Raw genomic sequence first — 5,945 nt, 5'->3', positions numbered from 1 at the left:
GGGAAAAAAGGCATTTTAAAGACGCAGAGGCAGGCGAAGTCAACAGCTCCTTGGGTATAAATGTCCTGAAAGGCACGCCCGCCAGCACAACCCAGACGCAGTGGAGTTAAATGAATTCTGCGTCGAGGATGTGCTCACGTGGTTTCCTTGGCAACGATGCTGGAGAAGCTGAAGAGAGGGGAGCAGATAGACAGCAGAGGGGGGACAGCCAGGAGGGCACTTCACTCCCAAATTCAATTATACCCACTGGAGAGAAACACGCCCCCTCCAAAAAAATCTTTTTCTTATTTGGGGGCCCCTGGGAACATTGCGTTCTATCTATAACACAGCGGTTCTCGAACTATTTTGATCTCAGGACCTCTTAAATTATTAAAAATGATCAAGGACCCCTGAAGAACTGCTGTTTACGTGAGTTCTATCCGTCGATATTTACCGTGTTAGGAATTTCAACAGAGAAATCAAAAGAATGTTTCTTTATGAATTCTTTTAAGAATAGCGTTCACAAACATACATTACATGTTCAGGTAAATGACATCTTTAAAAAGAACGCTGTATTTTCCGATAGAAAAACAAATTTGTGAGAAGAATGGCATCGTTTTATGTTTTTGCAAATCTCTTTCGTGTCTGACACAACAGAAGATGGCTGGATTCTCGTATCTGCTTCTGCATTCCGTCAGTGGCAATATCACACGCCCTAGAGCTTCTGGAACGTTCCACTGGGTATTTGTGAGAGAATGAGAGTAAAAAAGGCAAATAATATGTTAGTGTTATTATGAAAATGGGTTTGATGTCACGGATCCCCTGAAATGTCCTTGGGGACCCCTGGGGGTCCGTGGACCACACTTTGGGAACCCCTGCTCCAGTTGTGCCGTTACCAGTCAAGAAACAGGCTCACTTTTTTCCCCTCAAACAGAGGGAGGGGAAGAAGAATTTTGCAAAACATTTGATACACTCTTTTCTTCCAGCTGTTTCCACGGGAACCTCGGAGGCAGTGGCTAGGCCAGTCATGGGTCACATCTCCATCCAAGAGGGACCCACGATTCCAGGCCAAATACTCAAAGAGGGACTATGCAGGACATATGGGGTCCCCACCGCCCTGCCTGGCTGGTGCCCCTTTGATCCGCTCACAGGCCTCAGAGTTCAAGGCCCCAATATGGATCCCCAATAGGGATCCTCCGCCCTGGAGTTTCTGCCATGCCTCAGGGACCCTCAGCTTCTTGGATGCCACGCTCTTCTTCTGGAAGTTTCTGAGTCTCTAACTCTCTACTCGGCTTCCGGAACCACATTCCCCACCCACTCTGCCCCACTCCCACCCCAGCAGGAGAGAAATGACCGGGGGGCTACCTCTGGGGGACAGAGCGGCCAGAAAATGGGATAAAGACGACAGATCGTTGCACCTGCTTTTCACGAATAAACGTGGGCTTAAGAGGAGGAGAAGCTGGATGAAATTACGCAGGAAGGGTGGCGGGGGCTCTAGAATAAAGGCTGGTAGAGTCAGTGGTGCTTAAAACCACGTTTAAAAAGCTGCTCTGTGTTTGCGTGTAAAACAGAGTTAGATCCTGGGTTCGGATCATTGTAAACTGACTCTTCGCGGACCTGAATGCCTGGTGGGAGAGCCAAGGGTCGTGGGAGACGTGGAACAGTTCATAGCTCAGGACAGTTCCTGAACTTCCCAGACGCGGGGCACCCCTGGATCGGCCCCTGAGCGCCTGGGGTGCCCAGATCCTGTATGCAGACCACTCCCCATGTTTGCAAACCGCCCCCAACAGGAGCTCCAGAAACACACCTCAGACAGAGGGACTTGCCCCTGGGGGCATAGGTACCGCGTGCTCTCCTGAGGTGTCCCCTCCATAGTCTGCAGGCCCGTGTGTCACGCTGTCCTGTCCCCTGGAGAGAATGAAACCTTAGTCCCAGCGACACTCAGGGTCCCAACTCTCACACGCATCACCTCTTGAGTCCTTAGCACCTCATGATAAAGTGGGGACACTGAGGCAGGAAGGGACAAAGTGACTTGCCTGGCTGGTGGCTGCAGGTTAGAGAACAGGGCTGCCAGTAACACTTTTGTGGGAAGTCGAAAAAGGCTCCTGCTTTGAACTGACTATTATAAAAAAAGGGCCCTTCAGCTCCTCAGGTGGTTAAACATTGAGCTGCCCTATGACCCAGCGATTCCTCTCCCAGGCATCTCCCAAGAGAAATAAAAACATATGTCCACACAGAAACCTGTTTGTCGCTGTCCCCAGCAGCATTGCTCACGCCAGCCAAAATATGGAAACCACCCAAATGTCCATCAGCTGACGGGTGGATCACCCGAATGTGCTGTAGCCACACAAGGGAATATCATTCAGCAACGAAAAGAGGGGAAGCGCGACACACGTTACAACACGGATGAACTTTGAAAACATCATGTCAAGGGAAGGAAGCCAGACACAAACAACTCACCGTATACTGTGTGATTCCATTTACATAAAATGTTCGGAATAGGCAAATCCGTAGAGACAGAAAGCAGGTCAGGGGTTGCCAGAGGCTGGGGGCTGGGGGTGGGGTTGGAGGCTGATGGCTAAGAGAAGTGGCGTTTCTCTGCGGATTGATGAAATGTTCTAAAGTTGGTTGTGGCAATAGTTGCATGCCCTGTGAATCTTCTAAAGCCATTGAGTCGTCCACTCAAAGGGCTGAATTATACGGTGCATGAATCGTCACTTTCACGAGTACCTCACTGTGGTCACCCACATAAGTTTCTCTTTCATTATTGGGTTTTCCAATCTCGCAGGGTTATAAACAACACAGGAATAAATACGCTTGTGCTGAAATGTCCACACACACACACACACACACACACACACACATCCTGAGGAGCTGGAGCCCGAGGACCGGGTGTCGAGGAAACCCCGCGACAAGAGGGCACACACGGCCACCAGGGCCCAGGGTCAGGCCGGCGCCCCCCGCCCCGTCCGGCGCCAGCAAACCTCGAGGGGGAGGCCGGGGTCGCGGTAGGCGGGGTGTCGCTCCCGAGAAGAAGGTCCAGGACGAGGCGGCGGGACACAAGAAAAAGAAGGGACGTGCGCGCGCGGAGGCCCACGCCAAGGCCAATAAGGCCAGCGAGCAGCTGCCCACTGGCTCCAAGGCGGCCTGTGGGAAGAAGGGTCGTCGGGGCAGGAGGCCGCCGCCCCAGTGCCACCAGGGGACGTAGAGACAGCGAGACCTGAGCCCCCTGGGCGCTCCCGCCACCCGCCCTCCAGGGGGGCGCCTCCCGCTTATCCGCGACGCCCACTGCTTGGCTCGCCTGCAACTTCCAGTCCCTCTACTGCAGGTGGCGCGCGGTCCCGATGGAAGAAGGAGCGAGAAACGCGCCCCCCAGACGCAGCAGCCCCACTGATGGGTCAGTGTCTCAGGGTCCCCAGCGGGCTGGGCTTTGGGCCCCGGGTTAGCACAAGGGGGAGTGTGTCCATGGACGTCGGGCGCCTGGGAGGCCAGCGGGGCCAGTGAGTTCTTCCTGGTTCTCCATATCCCCTCCCCTTCATTGTTCCAGACACGTGCTTCCGGCCAGCGTCTGTAGGTCACTGCCCCCCACCCCAATCTGACGGGCCCTGGGGTCTGTGATGGAGGCTCGGCCACCTGGCCCTGCAGGGGATGTTGGAGTGTCGCTGAGCTCTGAAGGCTGCACTTGCTTTCCTGGAGGAGGAGATGATTCCAGAAAGACAAGCCTGAGAGGGAGAGGGGGCTGCTCCTCCGAGGGGATGGGAGAGGAGAGGTGGAGGAGGGGTAGAGGGGGACCGGGCACCAGGAGCAGGGAGGGGGAGGAGAAAGGGGAGGACGAGGCTGCCCGGCTCTCCTCAGGTGCAGCTGGTGCTAGTGAGCCAGCTCCTCAGGCCAAGGCCACCTGCTGGTGTCCACTGGCTCAAGCTGCCACTCAGATGGCAGTGTTTTCCAAAAATCCGAGTGATCTGCCAACATTTTCAACTCGGGGCAGTTCACACCCAGAGTTCTGGCTTCTCTCTGCAGGGCCGGGCAGCGCCCCTCCCGCACGCAGGCCTGTGGTCCCCTCGGTCGTCCCACCAGCTGTCCCCCCACCATGGGCTGACCAGCCCCTCAGCGCTGGCCTTGCGGCCCCTGACTTAAGACTGTGAGGTTCCCCGGTTCACCCTCTGGGTGAGCCAAACGCCAGAGAGGGCCCTAGGGCAGGGCTGGTGCAGGCAGTGTGGGGGCTGCCCGGGTCTGTCTTTAGAGGACAGGAAATATCCCTGGAGGGACCCGCAGCCCAGCCCTCGAGTCCACCACCCCAGTAACCAGGCCCAGCGCTGTCAGTTGGGGGGTGGGGGGGTGTCAGCACCCACTGGCCCCAGTGCGGACGCTTCTGTGTCCTGTCCATGTCCGGGTGGGGCCGTGGGCATGGGCCCTCTCCACCAAACTCAATGTTTTCCCCCAACAGCCACCTCACCTGGACGCCCCCCAAGTCCTCTCTTCTTGGGGCGGTGTGTCTGCGTCCAAGTCCCCATCCAGGAGGTGATGGCCCATTGTCCAGGAGGGCCGCCCTGCACGTCTCAGGAAGGCCCGGGGCCTGGGCGTGTCCTGATGGCCCCACTGGATGTCCAGGTGCCCCCTTGGGACTCGGGTGCAGAGCAGACGTGGGAGCTGCTGCAGGCCGTGCTCGGAGGGGCCCCTTCCCTGCTGCAGAGACCTCCCTTGGACAGGGACGAGCTCCCGTGGAGCAGGCCGGGGTGGGCCTGGGCTGGGGAGGACGCCCCCTCCTTCCTGGGGCTGATGGGCCTCCGGAGCCTCCCGGGGTGGGGAGGGCCTGCGTGTGACTTCTCCCCGTTGATGTAGGGTCCTGGCCTGTGCACGAGTGTCACCTGGGGCCTTCAGTAAAGCAAATTAAGCATCCAGCCTCGTCTCTCTGGGCAGTGGGGGAGGGGAGTGTCCGAGAGTGGGCCACAGATGCCCCACCTGTCATGGCTGACGTTCATCCGGGACACCGTGGGACGGCCCTGTCACTGAGTCACACCTGGTGTCCTTTACTGCTTCAGTGTCTGTGCCCCCCACATGGCCCATGACCTGACTCCACCCACAGATTCTCCACCCTCCAGCCCCCTGCCTCCTCCCCCAGCTCCAACCTCAGCTGGCTCCCACCCCGTGGCATCTCCCCAGGTCCCAGCCCTCCACTGTCGTTGGGTCCCTGCTGCCAGACCCCCTCCCCTGGCCTCCCCACCTGCACTTTCTGGAGCCCCAGCCCTGATCCCGGCCCCAGCCTACATCCCTCTTCACAACCTGGGTCCTGTCTGCCCCATTCACTACCCACCCAAGCAGACCTCAGCAGGCGCCAGAGTGATCGCCCCTCACCCCTGCCCAGCTCCCCAGCCTCCACCCCTCCCTCGGTGCCTGCCTCCTCCCCGCCCCACCCCCGTGCATGGCTCCAGGGCTGCCAGAGGGGTCCTCTTAGAACTCATATCTGATGTCCGATCCTGTCACTCTCCTCCCCAACCCTTTAAAGTTTTCCTCTGTCCCCACAGGTCGAAGCCGGAGTCCTTATAATGGTCAGAGCTGCTCTGTCCAATAGGGTCACCACTGGCCACAAGTGGCAGTTTAAATTTAAAGGTAATTTTTGATTGAACATCCATTTCCTCCGTCGTACCAGCCGCATTACAGGTGCTCAAGAGCCACAAGTGGCCAGTGGCTGCCCTACCGTCCACTGTGAGTATGGGACGTTTCCATCCTCACAGAAAGTCCTCTTGGACAGCACTGGTCTGCTCACTCTGACCCCTTGTTCCCTCTGCCTCATTGCCCACCACTCCCACATGGCTCCAGCCACCAGCTCTCCTTGCTGTTCAGGGAACACATGGGGCATATTCCTGTCTCAGGGCCTTTGCACTTGCTGTTCCCACTGCCCAGAGGGCCCTTCCCCAGGATATTTGCATGGGTCTGTTCTTGGCTTCCTGCAGGTCTTTGTTCAA

At 57.4% G+C, this 5,945-nt stretch overlaps 1 long non-coding RNA gene across 1 annotated transcript; it reads right to left on the bottom strand.

The window, feature by feature from the left end:
- Positions 1-433: 433 nt before the first annotated feature.
- On the bottom strand, positions 434-5,059 carry LOC139073708 (uncharacterized). The gene is made up of 3 exons (XR_011522690.1): positions 4,436-5,059; positions 1,787-3,669; positions 434-716 (listed from the first exon to the last, which is right to left on the bottom strand). It is a non-coding gene; the product is annotated as an uncharacterized lncRNA (long non-coding RNA).
- Positions 5,060-5,945: the final 886 nt, after the last annotated feature.

This window comes from Equus przewalskii, chromosome 9, assembly GCF_037783145.1.
Source record: "Equus przewalskii isolate Varuska chromosome 9, EquPr2, whole genome shotgun sequence".
Lineage (NCBI taxonomy): Eukaryota > Metazoa > Chordata > Mammalia > Perissodactyla > Equidae > Equus > Equus przewalskii.
This window is presented reverse-complemented; position numbering and strand designations above follow the sequence as displayed.